The sequence below is a fragment of the Triticum urartu genome, chromosome 3 (assembly GCF_003073215.2).
Source record: "Triticum urartu cultivar G1812 chromosome 3, Tu2.1, whole genome shotgun sequence".
Classification (NCBI taxonomy): domain Eukaryota; kingdom Viridiplantae; phylum Streptophyta; class Magnoliopsida; order Poales; family Poaceae; genus Triticum; species Triticum urartu.
Window position 1 is genome coordinate 442,392,657 of NC_053024.1, and position 14,364 is coordinate 442,407,020.

Consider the following 14,364-nt stretch of genomic DNA (forward strand, 5'->3'; position numbering starts at 1 on the left):
CTGGCAGCATCTATACTTGGGAAGATCTCGCCCGAGTGTTTGTCAGAACATTCGAGGGCACTTGCAAATGGCCGACAGGTTTGACAGAATTACAGTGTTGTGTTCAGAAACCGAATGAAACTTTGAGGGGTTATATCCAGAGATGGATCACCCTACACCACATGGTAGAAGATGTGTCAGATCATCATGCAATTTGTGCCTTTAAGGAAGGCGTCAGGTATCGGGAGTTGAATATGAAATTCGGCCGGACAGGAAATATGACTCTGGCTCGTATGATGGAAATTGCCACCAAGTATGCCAATGGTGAAGAAGAAGAGAGACTCCGGAGTGGCAAGCACAAAGCAGTCGCCCACGAAGCCGGAGGTGGAAACTCCGGTCGGAAACAGAAGCGCAAGGCCGAGCCAGCTGCTCCAGGTGAAGCCTTGGTTGTGCTTCAAGGAAAGTTCAAGGGGAATCCCAAAGGGCCGTGGAACCCCAAGAAAGTAAAAGATCAAGATGGAAATGACGTGTTGGGTCTGCCGTGCCATATCCACACCAAAAAAGATGAAGAAGGTAATTTCATTTACCCGAAGCACACCACTCGGCAGTGTCGGCTCCTAATCCAGTAGTTCCGAGAGAAACAGCCCAAGGAAAAGGAGAAAGAAGAAGACAAGGCTGAGGATGAGGAAGAGGATGATGATGGTTATCCCCACGTGAATTCCACTCTGATGATTTTTGCTAACGTTGAAAGTCATCAACAGGGAAGTGAACATGGTCGCTCCGGTGAAACCCAGTTACTTGAAGTGGTCACAGACTGCCATTACATTCGACCAGTCTGACCATCCAGCGCACGTAGCCACCCCTGGGAGGCAAGCACTGGTGGTCGACCCGGTGGTCGAAGGCACTCAACTGACAAAGGTCCTGATGGACGGTGGCAGTGGCCTGAACATACTGTATGCAGAGACATTGAAGGGAATGGGCATTCCGACGTCCAGACTCAGCAAAAGCCATATGAGTTTCCATGGGGTCATTCCAAGCAAGAAGGCTGCATCCCTCGGTCAGATTGCACTCGACGTGGTTTTTGGTGATTCCAAAAATTACCGCAAAGAAAAGTTAACGTTTGAAGTTGTGGATTTCCAGAGTGCTTATCATGCAATTCTAGGCAGGCCAGCTTATGCATGATTTATGGCTCGACCATGTTACGTGTACCTCAAACTGAATATGCCTGGTCCCAGAGGAGTGATCACTATCTCTGGTAACCGGAAGAAGGCAGAAGAATGCTTCCAGAAGGGCTCAAAGATCGCCGATGCCCAGATGGCTGTGGTAGAATTGCAAGAATACCAGAAAAATGCAGATCCGAGTGACTTGCTGCGAGCCAAGAAGCTAGCCACAGATTCAGCATTCCAGTCGTCTCGTGAAACGAACTCGATTCACATTCACCCGACAGAACCCAATGCAGCTCCGACTCACATTTCAACCACACTCGACTCCAAATAGGAAGAAGCGCTCATCCAGTTCCTCCGTGAGAACTGGGACATCTTTGCATGGAAGCCTTCTGACATGCCGGGTGTTCCCAGGGGACTGGCTGAGGATCGTTTGCGAGTCGACCCAAAAGTGAAACCAGTCAAAGAGCATCTTCGACAGTCAGGCAATCGGTGAAGAGGTGGCTCTGCTTTTGGCAGCTAAGTTTATCCGAGAGATTTATCACTCCGAGTGGTTAGCCAATGTTGTCATGGTCCCAAAGAAAGACGACTCACTTCGCATGTGCATTGATTTCAAGCATATCAATTGGGCCTGCCCGAAAGATCACTTCCCTCTCCCTCGCATCGATCAGACAGTCGACTCGACTGTAGGGTGCGCGCATTTGTCCTTTTTGGACGCCTACTCCGGGTACCACCAGATCCGTCTGTACGGACCCGACGAAATAAATACAACTTTTATCACCCCGTTTGGGTGCTTCTGTTATGTCACAATGCCATTCGGTTTGAAGAATGCCGGAGTCACATTCATGCGGATGATTCAGAAGTGCCTGCTCACTCAGATCAGTCGGAATGTGGAAGCATACATGGATGACATTATGGTCAAGTCACGTAAAGGTTCCGACCTACTGACTGACCTTGCTGAAACCTTTGCCAACCTTAGATGGTATGATATCAAGCTCAATCCATCAAAGTGCACGTTTGGAGTTCCAGGCGGAAAGCTACTCGGTTTCCTTGTTTCCGAACGAGGAATCGATGCTAACCCAGAGAAAGTAGGCGCTATACTCCGAATGAAACGCCCTGTGCGTGTGCATGATGTCCAGAAGCTTACTGGTTACTTGGCCGCCCTAAGTCGATTCATTTCTCACCTCGTTGAAAAGGCGCTGCCTCTTTACCGACTGATGAAGAAATCAGACAAGTTCGAGTGGACCCCAGAAGCTGATGCAGTGTTTGCAGAGCTAAAAGCCCTGCTTTCCACCCAGCCGGTGCTTGCTGCTCCAATCAGCAAAGAGCCTCTACTGCTTTATATAGCAGCCACTGGACAAGTCGTCAGTATAGTACTTACGATCGAGCAGGAAGAAGAAGGAAAAGCTTATAAGGTTCAACGCCCAGTTTATTATATTTCTGAAGTCTTGACCCCGTCAAAGCAGAGATATCCTCATTATCAGAAGCTTGTCTATGGGATTTACGTGACCATGAAGAAGGTTGCACACTATTTCTTGGATCACTCTGTTACAGTCGTCAGCGACGCTCCATTGTCAGAGATTCTGCACAACAGAGATGCAACTGGTCGAGTGGCCAAATGGGAGATTGAACTCCTTCCCTTGGATATCAAGTTTGAGGCAAAGGAAGCTATCAAGTCCCAAGCAATAGCAGATTTCCTCGCCGAGTGGATCGCCAAGCAACTGCCGACTCAAGTTCACTCTGAGCACTGGACCATGTTCTTTGACGGATCCAAGATGCTGAACGGTTCTGGTGCTGGAGTAGTTCTGGTATCCCCCCGAGGAGACAGACTCAGATATGTCCTCCAGATTCACTTTGATTCCTCCAACAATGAAGCAGAATATGAAGCACTCCTGTATGGGTTGCGCATGGCCATCTCACTCGGTGTCCGTCGCCTCATGGTCTATGGTGACTCAGATTTGGTAGTTAATCAAGTGATGAAGGAGTGGGATGTCAGAAGCCCAGCCATGACTGGTTACTGCAACGCGGTGAGAAAGCTTGAGAAGAAGTTTGAGTGGTTAGAACTCCACCACATACCCCGACTGAAAAATCAAGCAGCCGATGACTTGGCAAAGCTAGCTTCCAAGAGAGAAAACCTTCCCAACAATGTGTTTTTGGAGCATATTCACTCGCCGACAGTTCAGGAAGATCCTTTTACTGAAGAGCCCCCGCAACCTAAGAGCGCCACAGATTCGACTGAAGTGGAGGTCCCAGCCGTGGTCGACCTGATCATGGAGGTTCTGGCCGTTACTCCCGACTGGATGGTGCCCTACATTGTGTACATCCTCAGGAAAGAACTCCTAGAGGATGAAGAAGAGGCTCGACATATCGTTCATCGATCCAAGGCCTTTACTGTGATAAGAGGACAACTGTTCAGGGAAAGCGTGACTGGAGTTGGTCAGAAATGCATAACACCAGAAGAAGATCGAATGATCCTCAATGACATCCACTCGGGGACCTGTGGTCATCATGCGTCCTCTCGGGCCATCGTGGCTAAAGCATACCGAGTTAGATTCTATTGGCCACGAGCAAATGAAATGGCGAAAGATATAGTCGACATATGTGAAGGCTGCCGGTTTTACTCCGACATGTCTCACAAGCCACCGTCAGCCCTGAAGACCACCCCCCTCATTTGGCCCTTTGCTGTTTCGGGACTGGATATGGTTGGACCACTAAGAACTGGCAGGAGCGGCTTCACTCATGTCCTAAACCTATCAAGAACCTTGCAGTCGACAAGTTTACCAAATGGATCGAAGCTAAACCTATCAAGAACCTTGATGCTAGCACCGCTGTCAGTTTTATCAGAGAATTGATATTCAGATATGGACTCCCACACAGCTTCATCACGGACAACAGATTGAACTTCGATTCCGATGAGTTCAGAGCTTTCTGCGCCTCCCAGGGCACTCGAGTCGACTATGCTTCAGTCGCTCACCCACAGTCGAACGGACAAGCAGAAAAAGCCAATGGCCTAATTCTCAAAGGACTGAAACCCCGACTGATGCGTGATCTCAAACACGTAGCAGGCGCTTGGGTTGATGAACTTGCGTTAGTTCTGTGGGGTTTAAGGACAACTCCTAATCGGTCGACTGGACGAACTCCTTTCTTCTTAGTCTATGGAGCCGAAGCTGTTCTGCCAAGTGACCTGCTCCACAACGCACCCCGAGTCGAGCTCTTCTCCGAAGAGGAAGCAGAACAGGCCCGGCAAGATTCAGTCGATCTCTTAGAGGAGGAAATAGAGATGGCCTTGATCCGGTCGACCATTTATCAGCAAGACTTGCGTCGATTCCATGCCAGAAATGTGAGGGGTCAAGCCTTTCAAGAAGGAGACCTGGTTCTTCGAGTGGATCAACAGAAACCACACAAGCTTGCCCCGACTTGGGAGGGCCCCTTCATCATCACCAAAGTTCTCCACAATGGAGCATACCATCTTTACAGTATTGAGCATCAGAAAGACGAACCAGAGGCTTGGAACGCGGAGCTGCTCCGCCCCTTTCATACTTAAGCACTCGTTCGAATAAAATGTAATAAGAAACACCTTTGTAATTTGTTTATCAAAGACAAGATCTTATGGTCCTATCATTCGATTGTTGTGTTCTTATTTACTTCTGAAATCCCCCAGTGGGTGGGCTTAGTCGCGAATCCGTTTCGCCTAAGTTCGAAATAAAATCCTACCGAGTGGAGAGCAATCCTCCCACTCGGGGGCTTAGCTGCTGTCCAGTACTCGCCTAAGTTCTCTCACTAGGAGACTTAGCTGCAGTCCAGTACTCGCCTAAGTTTGAAAAAAATCCTACTGAGTGGAGAGGAATCCTCCCACTCGGGGGCTTAGCTGCAGTCCAGTACTCGCCTAAGTTCTCTCACTAGGAGACTTAGCTGCAGTCCAGTACTCGCCTAAGTTTGAAAAAATCCTACCGAGTGGAGAGCAATCCTCCCACTCGGGGGCTTAGCTGCAGTCCAGTACTCACTTAAGTTCTCTCACTAGGAGACTTAGCTGCAGTCCGATACTCGCCTAAGTTTGAAAAAATCCTACCGAGTGGAGAGCAATCCTCCCACTCAGGGGCTTAGCTGCAGTCCAGTACTCGACTAAGTTCTCTCACTAGGAGACTTAGCTGCAGTCCAGTACTCGCCTAAGTTTGAAAAAATCCTACCGAGTGGAGAGCAATCCTCGCACTCGGGGGCTTAGCTGCAGTCCAGTACTTGCCTAAGTTTTCTCACTAGGAGGCTTAGCTGCAGTCCAGTACTCGCCTAAGTTTGCAAAAATCTTACTGAGTGGAGAGCAGTCCTCCCACTCGGGGGTCTTAGCTGCAGTCTAGTACTCGCCGAACCCGAAACATACCCCTATGCGCAAGGGCAACGAGGCGCAGGTCGACTGCAACCTTCTCCTTCGGAGCTACGGCACAAGTACAACGTCCACTCCATCCCTATCCGCAAGGACGACGAGGTGCAGGTCGACTACAACCTTCTCCTTCGGAGCTACGGCACAATTACAACATCCGCTCCATCCCTATCCGCAAGGACGATGAGGTGCAGGTCGACTGCAACCTTCTCCTTCGGAGGTACGGCACAAGTACAACGTCCGCTCCATCCCTATCCGCAAGGACGACGAGGTGCAGGTCGACCGCAACCTTCTCCTTCGGAGCTACAGCACAAGTACAACGTCCGCTCCATCCCTATCCGCAAGGACGACGAGGTGCAGGTCGACTGCAACCTTCTCCTTTGGAGCTACGGCACAAGTACAACATCCGCTCCATCCCTATCCGCAAGGACGACGAAGCGCAGGTTGACTGGAGCCGCCACCTCAGAGCTGCGTCTCCAGCGCAAAGACTATTCCAAGCAATGAGCAAAGTCCATTCGAAGGCAAATGCAAGCACATTCGGAGATAAACCAAATTTAGATAAATCCTAAAAGTTCCAAGCAGCAAATCAAAAGTACTCGGGCATCAAGCCCGAAGGAGTTCAACGGTTACAACAATCACTCGGCATTCCGAGGCAAATTTAAAGCAGATTCAAGTTTCATAAGTTTGTTCACTCGGCCGGAGGAGGGCTGGCAGGCTCCATGAATGAGTCCAAGTCGATCCCATCAAGGATCCGAGTGGTGGCAGCAATGAAAGTCTCCATGAAGGGCTGGAAGTCATGCTTTTTGGTGTTAGCGACTTTGATCGCAACCAGCTTGTCTTCACGAGCCTCCATGCAATGGACTCGCACCAAGGACAGCGCCATGTCAGCACCACACCGGGCGGAGGATTTCTTCCATTCTTGCACTCAGTCAGGGATCTCATTCAGTCGAGTCATCAGGGATTCCAGGTCATTCTGAAGCGTCACCCCCGGCCAAAGCGATGAGTCGATTCGGGAGACTAACTCCTTCAGGCGCACGAGGTAGCTTGTGGCGCTAGCGATACGGGACTCCAGTCGGAGCACGTTCATCGTAGTTTCGTCGCAGACTGGAGAAGCGATAGGGTCCAGACCCGTATTGATCCTTCCAGTTTCCTCGCCGTAGTCTTGGCAGAATTCTGCAGCAAAAAATTAGTGAATCGACCAAGCAAGATCCGATCGCAAGCATCAACACAGTCGGTTTAGAAGAAATACCTTTCAGCGTGAGATAGAGCTTCTTGGCAAGAGTCCTCACATAAGCTTCCGTGTCATTCCTCTTGCGGATCGCAGACTCCAACTTTTCATTCAGGACAACCTTGTCCTTCTTCAGACTAGTCACTTCGCGGTTAGCTTCATTAATACAAGATTTCAGTTTGTTCACCTCCCCTTCCAGCGTTCCGATTGAAGCAAGCTTCTGTTCTGCGAGAGCAGTTTTATCTTGGGCTGCTTTTTGCGCGGCGGCGAGGTCCGAGTCCATCTTCTCCAGAGCCAACTTCATTTTCTCTGCAAAAGAAACAATCGAATCAAAGAAGAGATCAAAGAAATATATTGAAAGTTAGTTGACAGTCAGTTACCTTCCATGCCAGCGGCTTCGTCTTGAGCTTTCTTCAGATTCTGCTGGGCTAATTCCAAGTCGAGGTTGAGTTTCCTCTACTTCTCCTCAAGTTCAGCAAACTTAGAAATAAGAGTACAAGACTTCTGCAGAAGGCAAAAGACGGATCAGTCGATAAGATCAAAGGTTGTTTACTTCCGAGTGAATAAAACCTAAAGAAGTTCTCTTAGACCCCAGCCGACTGCACGCAGTCGACTGCGGTCTTAGGGGCTACACCCAGCGGGTGCACTTGGCATGCCCCCGCTGACTAAGACTCAACTCAACTCGACCGGTCCGCCCGGACCAAAAAAAAGCTGTTCAGACCCCAGTCGACTGCCAGCAGTCGACTGCGGTCTCGGGGACTACACCCAGTGGGTGCACTTGGCGTGCCCCCACCGGTTCGGATCCTACTCGACCGGTCCGCCTGAGTCGAGTGTAAGGAGTAAAAAAGAAAGGGAAGAAGAACTCAGACCCCAGTCGACTGCCAGCAGTCGACCGCGGTCTCGGGGACTACACCCAGTGGGTGCACTTAGCGTGCCCCCATCGGTTCAGATCCCACTCGCCCAGACCGAGTGGAAGAACGAAACTACCAAGAATAACAAAACACCAAGTGGGTGCTCTAATCCGATGCAAACAACAACAGGTTGTGTAGAAGAAGATTTTTCGAGTAACATTTCCTCACAGAGCAAAAACAGCTGGAAAGTTTACTCACCTGGACATTGGCCCGAAGAGCAGCACTAGCGTCGTAGGCAGCCTGGTTGTTCTCATGCACCGTCTTCACCCGCTCCATCATCATGTCAGCCTGTCGGATGGCTTCCGCAGCCGCTTCCGACTGGTTGTCCGAGACGGGATAGCTGGTGAAAAAGTGAGCAGACGACCCAGGTGCGGTGGCTTGGAGCTCCATGGTGTGGAGTTGGACGACTGAAGGAATCACAGGCGCAGTCGGCGGTGTGGGGTGCTCACTTGACAAGGGTGCAGCGAAGGTCACAGAGGCCCTGCCCACGTCTTCAGGTTGACGGACGGGAGGTCTCATAGTGGGTCCTTGCCGAGACATCCTACCAGCTGCTACCTTCTTGCTCTTCCTGGGCTTAAGAGCCACATCTTCATCGTCTGGAAGATCGATGACGTTGGGTGGAGCTACAGGGCAGATCATTCGACCCCAAGTGAACCACTAGAACGCAATTGACCAAAGAATCAAGAACAAAATCGCAAGAGTTTATACCTGGGTTGGAGGTTACCGCATCTTCCATCTCCTCATCCCAGTACTAGAGAGAAGAGGTTCCTGACGTAGCAGCACTGCAAAGACCCGCATTCAATCGGTTACGTCTGGTTAATCGAGTCGACGAAAAGGACAAGTCAGATGATTACCCAGAGATAGTAGGGACGATCACTTTGATCCTGGGCAAAGCTTTTGGCAGTTTGGAGGAGGTGGCCTTCGGTGCTTTCGGCGCTGGAGGCGGCACAACTTTGGACTGCTTTGGAGCCTTCTCATTCAGCGTTGGGGAAGACGTCCTGGGACGCTTCGAAGACTGTCCCATCGGCGTGGCCACCAAGTCCGGAGCGCTCGCCGGGTCGTGAGCGTGTTTGGATCTCCTCTCCCTGCGAGGAGGCGAGTCAACTTCTTCGTCATCAGTTGATTCATCGCTCTCCTCGTCCTCCTCGGCATCCGAGTGCTCCTCGCCGCTCTCGCCCCCGCTCGCCTCTTCCTCAACGTCTTGTTCCTGCACTCCGTTGGGCATTGAGTACATGTCGATGAGGGCCTGAAAGGACAATGATCAATGGAAATTCAGTCGACCATAAACAAGATGTCACATGGTGAATCGGAAAGATACTTGATAAAACAGAATTATACCTGCTCAGGCTGGTGCGAGTTGTCGAATGGAATCACCCTCCTAGACCCCCGAGGGTTGTCTTTGTTGCTGGTGATCCCCATCAACCACTTCTCCAAGGTATCCTCACTGACATCCTCCGGGTGGATCCGTGTGGAATCCTCGAGCCCAGAGTACATCCACATCGGATGATCATGCGCCTGAAGCGGTTGGATGCGTCGACCGAGGAAGACCTCCAGCAGGTCCATCCCGGTCACCCCGTCGCGGAAGAGTTGGATGACCCGCTCAACCAGCACCTTGACATGCGCCTTCTCTTCTGGAACTACCTTCAGGGGGGCGGGCTTCTCCACTCGAGCCAAAGAAAAAGGAGGAAGTCCACTCGACTCACCCAGGGTCGGCTGATCCTTGTAGTAGAACCAAGTCGACTGCCAGCCCCGTACCGAGTCGGGACGGATCATGGCTGGGAAGGTACTCTTGCTCCTCATCTGGATCCCCAGACCCCCGCACATATGGATCACTTGTGTCCTCTCGTCACTTGATTTGGCCTTTTTGACCGACTGGGAGCGGCAGGTGAAGATGTGTTTGAAAAGACCCTAGTGCGGTCGACATCCCAAGAAATTTTCACACATCGACACGGAAGCGGCTAGATAGACTATGGTGTTTGGAGTGAAATGGTGAAGTTGAGCCCTAAAGAAGTTCAAAAAACCCCGGAAGAAAGGATGGGGAGGCATTGAGAATCCACGATCTACGTGGGTGACGAGGAGAACACACTCACCCTCCCTTGGCTGCGGCTCGGTTTCGTTCCCCGGGAGCCATGCTGACTTGTGGGGGATCAGTCCCCCCTGTTGGAAATATGCCCTAGAGGCAATAATAAAAGCATTATTATTATATTTCCTTGTTCATGATAATTGTCTTTATTCATGCTATAATTGTGTTATCCGGAAATCGTAATACATGTGTGAATAACAGACACCAACATGTCCCTAGTAAGCCTCTAGTTGACTAGCTCGTTGATCAACAAATAGTCATGGTTTCCTGACTATGGACATTGGATGTCATTGATAACGAGATCACATCATTAGGAGAATGATGTGATGGACAAGACCCAATCCTAAACATAGCTTAAAGATCGTATAGTTCGTTTGCTAGAGTTTTTCCAATGTCAAAGTATCTTTTCCTTAGACCATGAGATCGTGTAACTCCCGGATACCGTAGGAGTGCTTTGGGTATACCAAACGTCACAACATAACTGGGTGACTATAAAGGTAGACTACGGGTATCTCCGAAAGTGTCTGTTGGGTTGACACGGATCAAGACTGGGATTTGTCACTCTGTATGACGGAGAGGTATCACTGGGCCCACTCGGTAATGCATCATCATAATGAGCTCAAAGTGACCAAGTGTCTGGTCACGGGATCATGCATTACGGTACGAGTAAAGTGACTTGCCGGTAACGAGATTGAACGAGGTATTGGGATACCGACGATCGAATCTCGGGCAAGTAACATATCGATTGACAAAGGGAATTGTATACGGGGTTGCTTGAATCCTCGACATCGTGGTTCATCCGATGAGATCATCATGGAGTATGTGGGAGCCAACATGGGTATCCAGATCCCCCTGTTGGTTATTGACCGGAGAGTCGTCTCGGTCATGTCTACATATCTCCCGAACCCGTAGGGTCTACACACTTAAGGTTCGGTGACGCTAGGGTTGTAGGGATATGTATATGCAGTAACCCGAATGTTGTTCGGAGTCCCGGATGAGATCCCGGATGTCACGAGGAGTTCCGAAATGGTCCGGAGGTAAACAATTATATATAGGAAGTGCTGTTTCGGCCATCGGGACAAGTTTCGGGGTCACCGGTATTGTACCGGGACCACCGGAAGGGTCCCGGGGGTCCACCGGGTGGGTCCACCTGCCCCGGGGGCCACATGGGCTGTAAGGGGGTGCGCCTTGGCCTACATGGGCCAAGGGCACCAGCCCCAAGGGGCCCATGCGCCTAGGGTTTCCAAAGGGGAAGAGTCCCACAAGTGGAAGGCACCCCTAGGTGCCTTGGGGGGAAGGAAACCTCCCTTGGCCGCCGCCCCCCTAGGAGATTGGATCTCCTAGGGCCGGCGCCCCCCCTAGGCCCTCCTATATATAGTGGGGGAAGGAGGGCTTTTTCATCCATGCCTTTGGTTGCCTCCTTCTCCCTCTCCAACACCTCCTCCTCCATAGCGCTTGGTGAAGCCCTGACGGAGTACTGCAGCTCCATCACCACCACGCCGTCGTGCTGCTGCTGCAGCCATCTTCCTCAACCTATCCTTCCCTCTTGCTGGATCAAGAAGAAGGAGACGTTACGCTGACCGTACGTGTGTTGAACGCGGAGGCGCCGTCCGTTCGGTGCTAGGATCTCCGGTGATTTGGATCACGTCGTGTTCGACTACCTCATCCCCGTTCTTTGAACGCTTCCGGTCACGATCTACAAAGGTATGTAGATGCATCCGATCACTCGTTGCTAGATGAACTCATAGATGGATCTTGGTGAAACCAAAGAAAAAATTTTGTTTTCTGCAACGTTCCCCAACACCCCCTCCACCAGGTCGTCGAGGTCGTCCTGGGTGATTGTCAAGCGGATCCAGTCGCCCTGGATCCAGCCCGGCGACAGGCCGGATCTCGACAAGGATCCGCCCCGACTGGTCCGCTTTCCCTTCGCCTTCGCGACCGCCTTCTTCGCGTGCTCCAGCGCCACCATGTTCTCTTCCCCCATGGCGACGGGTCGAGCTCGAGCGAGAGTCCGGCGATAAGAGCGAAAGCGAGCGTGGCGGAGAGATTGGGAGAAGAAGAAGAGAGAATGGGAGCGCACAGGGCAGAGGCCTGGTCCGGGACCTTTTATAAGGTCGTCCCCCGAGTGACTGACTGGTGGACCCACGCGATCTAAACAAATCCCGCAACAGTCACGCACGCAGTACGTGGCGAAAAAGGTGGCACGGGGATCGAGGAGACTTGCCTAATCCGTCCCGATAACCTTGGTTCCGTCCGTCTGGCGCACTTCCCAAAATTCGAATCCCGCGAAATCCGCGGAGAGCAAAGCAACTTGTCAGACTGAAGACAAACATACTCTACATCATCATTCAGAATTCTACCATGAAAATTCACTCGACAAAAACCAAGAATGGACCAAGGCGATTGAGAAAGGAGTCGACGTCGTCACCTCAACTCATTGTTCCAGAACAAGATATACTCATAGCACAAAGAATGGGTCGGAAGTGTTCCCAACTCCTTCCTCACTCAAACCCTGATCCATTCGGGGGCTAATGATGAAGCTATGTACCTAGGGTAGGGTCATGGATCTGTCCAACATACCCTCCCCAAGGACATCTCTACAAAGAATCAGAAGCAGTCGAAGAGAAACCATCATCCACTCGACCATGAACATGTGCTCACTCGACCACCTTGAAGACACTCGACCACCAGAAGATGAGAAACCCTCCACTCTGCAACGGTCAAGACTTAAACCATAGCTTTATGGGCATTTACAACACTTTACTGCAGACGTTACCAGTAACGCCCCTCCTTTATGAGCATTGAACCTTGTATAATGGAGGGGAGCTGGGGTCCTGGCGTACTCTATATAAGCCACCCCCTCCTTTGGGACAAGGGTTCGCACTTTCTGTAATTCACACACATATATTCAGTCGACCGCCTCTGGGCTCCGAGACGTAGGGCTGTTACTTCCTCCGAGAAGGGCTGAACTCATAAAACTCGTGTGTACAACTCCTCCATAGCTAGGATCTTGCCTCTACATTCCTACCCCCCTATTCTACTGTCAGTCTTAGAACCACGACACATAGCACTATAGGTGGAATAGAATGGTGGTTGTGGAAAAGACAAAAAAAGAAAAGATAGTCTCACATCAACTAGGCGTATCAATGGGCTATGGAGATGCCCATCAATAGATATCAATGTGAGTGAGTAGGGATTGCCATGCAACGGATGCACTAGAGCTATAAGTATATGAAAGCTCAAACTGAAACTAAGTGGGTGTGCATCCAACTTGCTTGCTCATGAAGACCTAGGGCATTTGAGGAAGCCCATCGTTGGAATATACAAGCCAAGTTCTATAATGAAAATTCCCACTAGTATATGAAAGTGATACCTCAAGAGACTCTCTATATGAAGAAAATGGTGTTACTCTGAAGCACAAGTGTGGTAAAAGGATAGTAACATTGCCCCTTCTCTCTTTTTCTCTCATTTTTTGTAGGCTTTTTTGGCCTCTCTCTTTTTTTGAGGGCTTCTTTGGACACTTTGATTTTGATAACCTCACATGGGACAATGTTCTAATAATGATGATCATCACACTTTTATTTACTTACAACTCAATATTACAACTCGATATCTAGAACAAAGATATGACTCTATATGAATGCCTCCGGCGGTGTACCGGGATGTGCAATGATCTAGCATAGCAATCACATCAAAAAAAACGGACAAGCCATGAAAACATCATGCTAGCTACCTTACGATCATGCAAAGCAATATGACAATGAATGCTCAAGTCATGTATATGATGACGATGAAAGTTGCATGGCAATATATCTCAGAATGACTATGGAAATGCCATGATAGGTAGGTATGGTGGATGTTTTGAGGAAGGTATATGGTGGGTTTTGTTGGGGAACGTAGTGATTTCAAAAAAAAATTCTACGCACATGCAAGATCATGGTGATGCATAGCAACAAGAGAGGAGAGTGTTTTCTACGTACCCTCGTAGACCTAAAGCGGAAGCATTAGCACAACGCGGTTGATGTAGTCGTACGTCTTCACGGCCCGACCGATCAAGCACCGAAACTACGGCACCTTGTAAGTGCATCTAGTGCCACCCCTAGTTGGTTTTGGAGTATTGACGACAAACCTAGTTGAGGGACTAATGTGTTTGTGAGAATTGCAGGAAAACACAGGTAGAAGTCCCTCATTGATTCGGTTTTACTACCAGAGATGACCCCTAAAAATGTATGAAGACATTGAAGACAAAGGTGGTATATGAAGATATTCACATTGAAGACTATGAAAAAAGAAGACACGTTATGAAGCCTATGGAACTCGAAGACTTAGATCTTTCGTAGTTCTTTTTATTTTGTGTTGAGTCATAGGAACCACCGTACTGTTAAGTGGGGTCCAGGAGAACCAGTCAAAATGACTGAAGTGATGCCTAAATCAAAAACCTATGTCTTCGAGCGAAGACAATGAGAGCGAATCTTGTCCAGAGCCGGAGAAGTTAGCTTTGCTTGTAGCCCAAGTAAAGTTGCCATGAGAGTTCGAAATCTGACCGTTGAGACACGTGTCAGTTCCTTAGTGACCCAGGGTCATTTCGAACAAATCAGGTCGGGTTGCCAAGTGGCTATAAATAG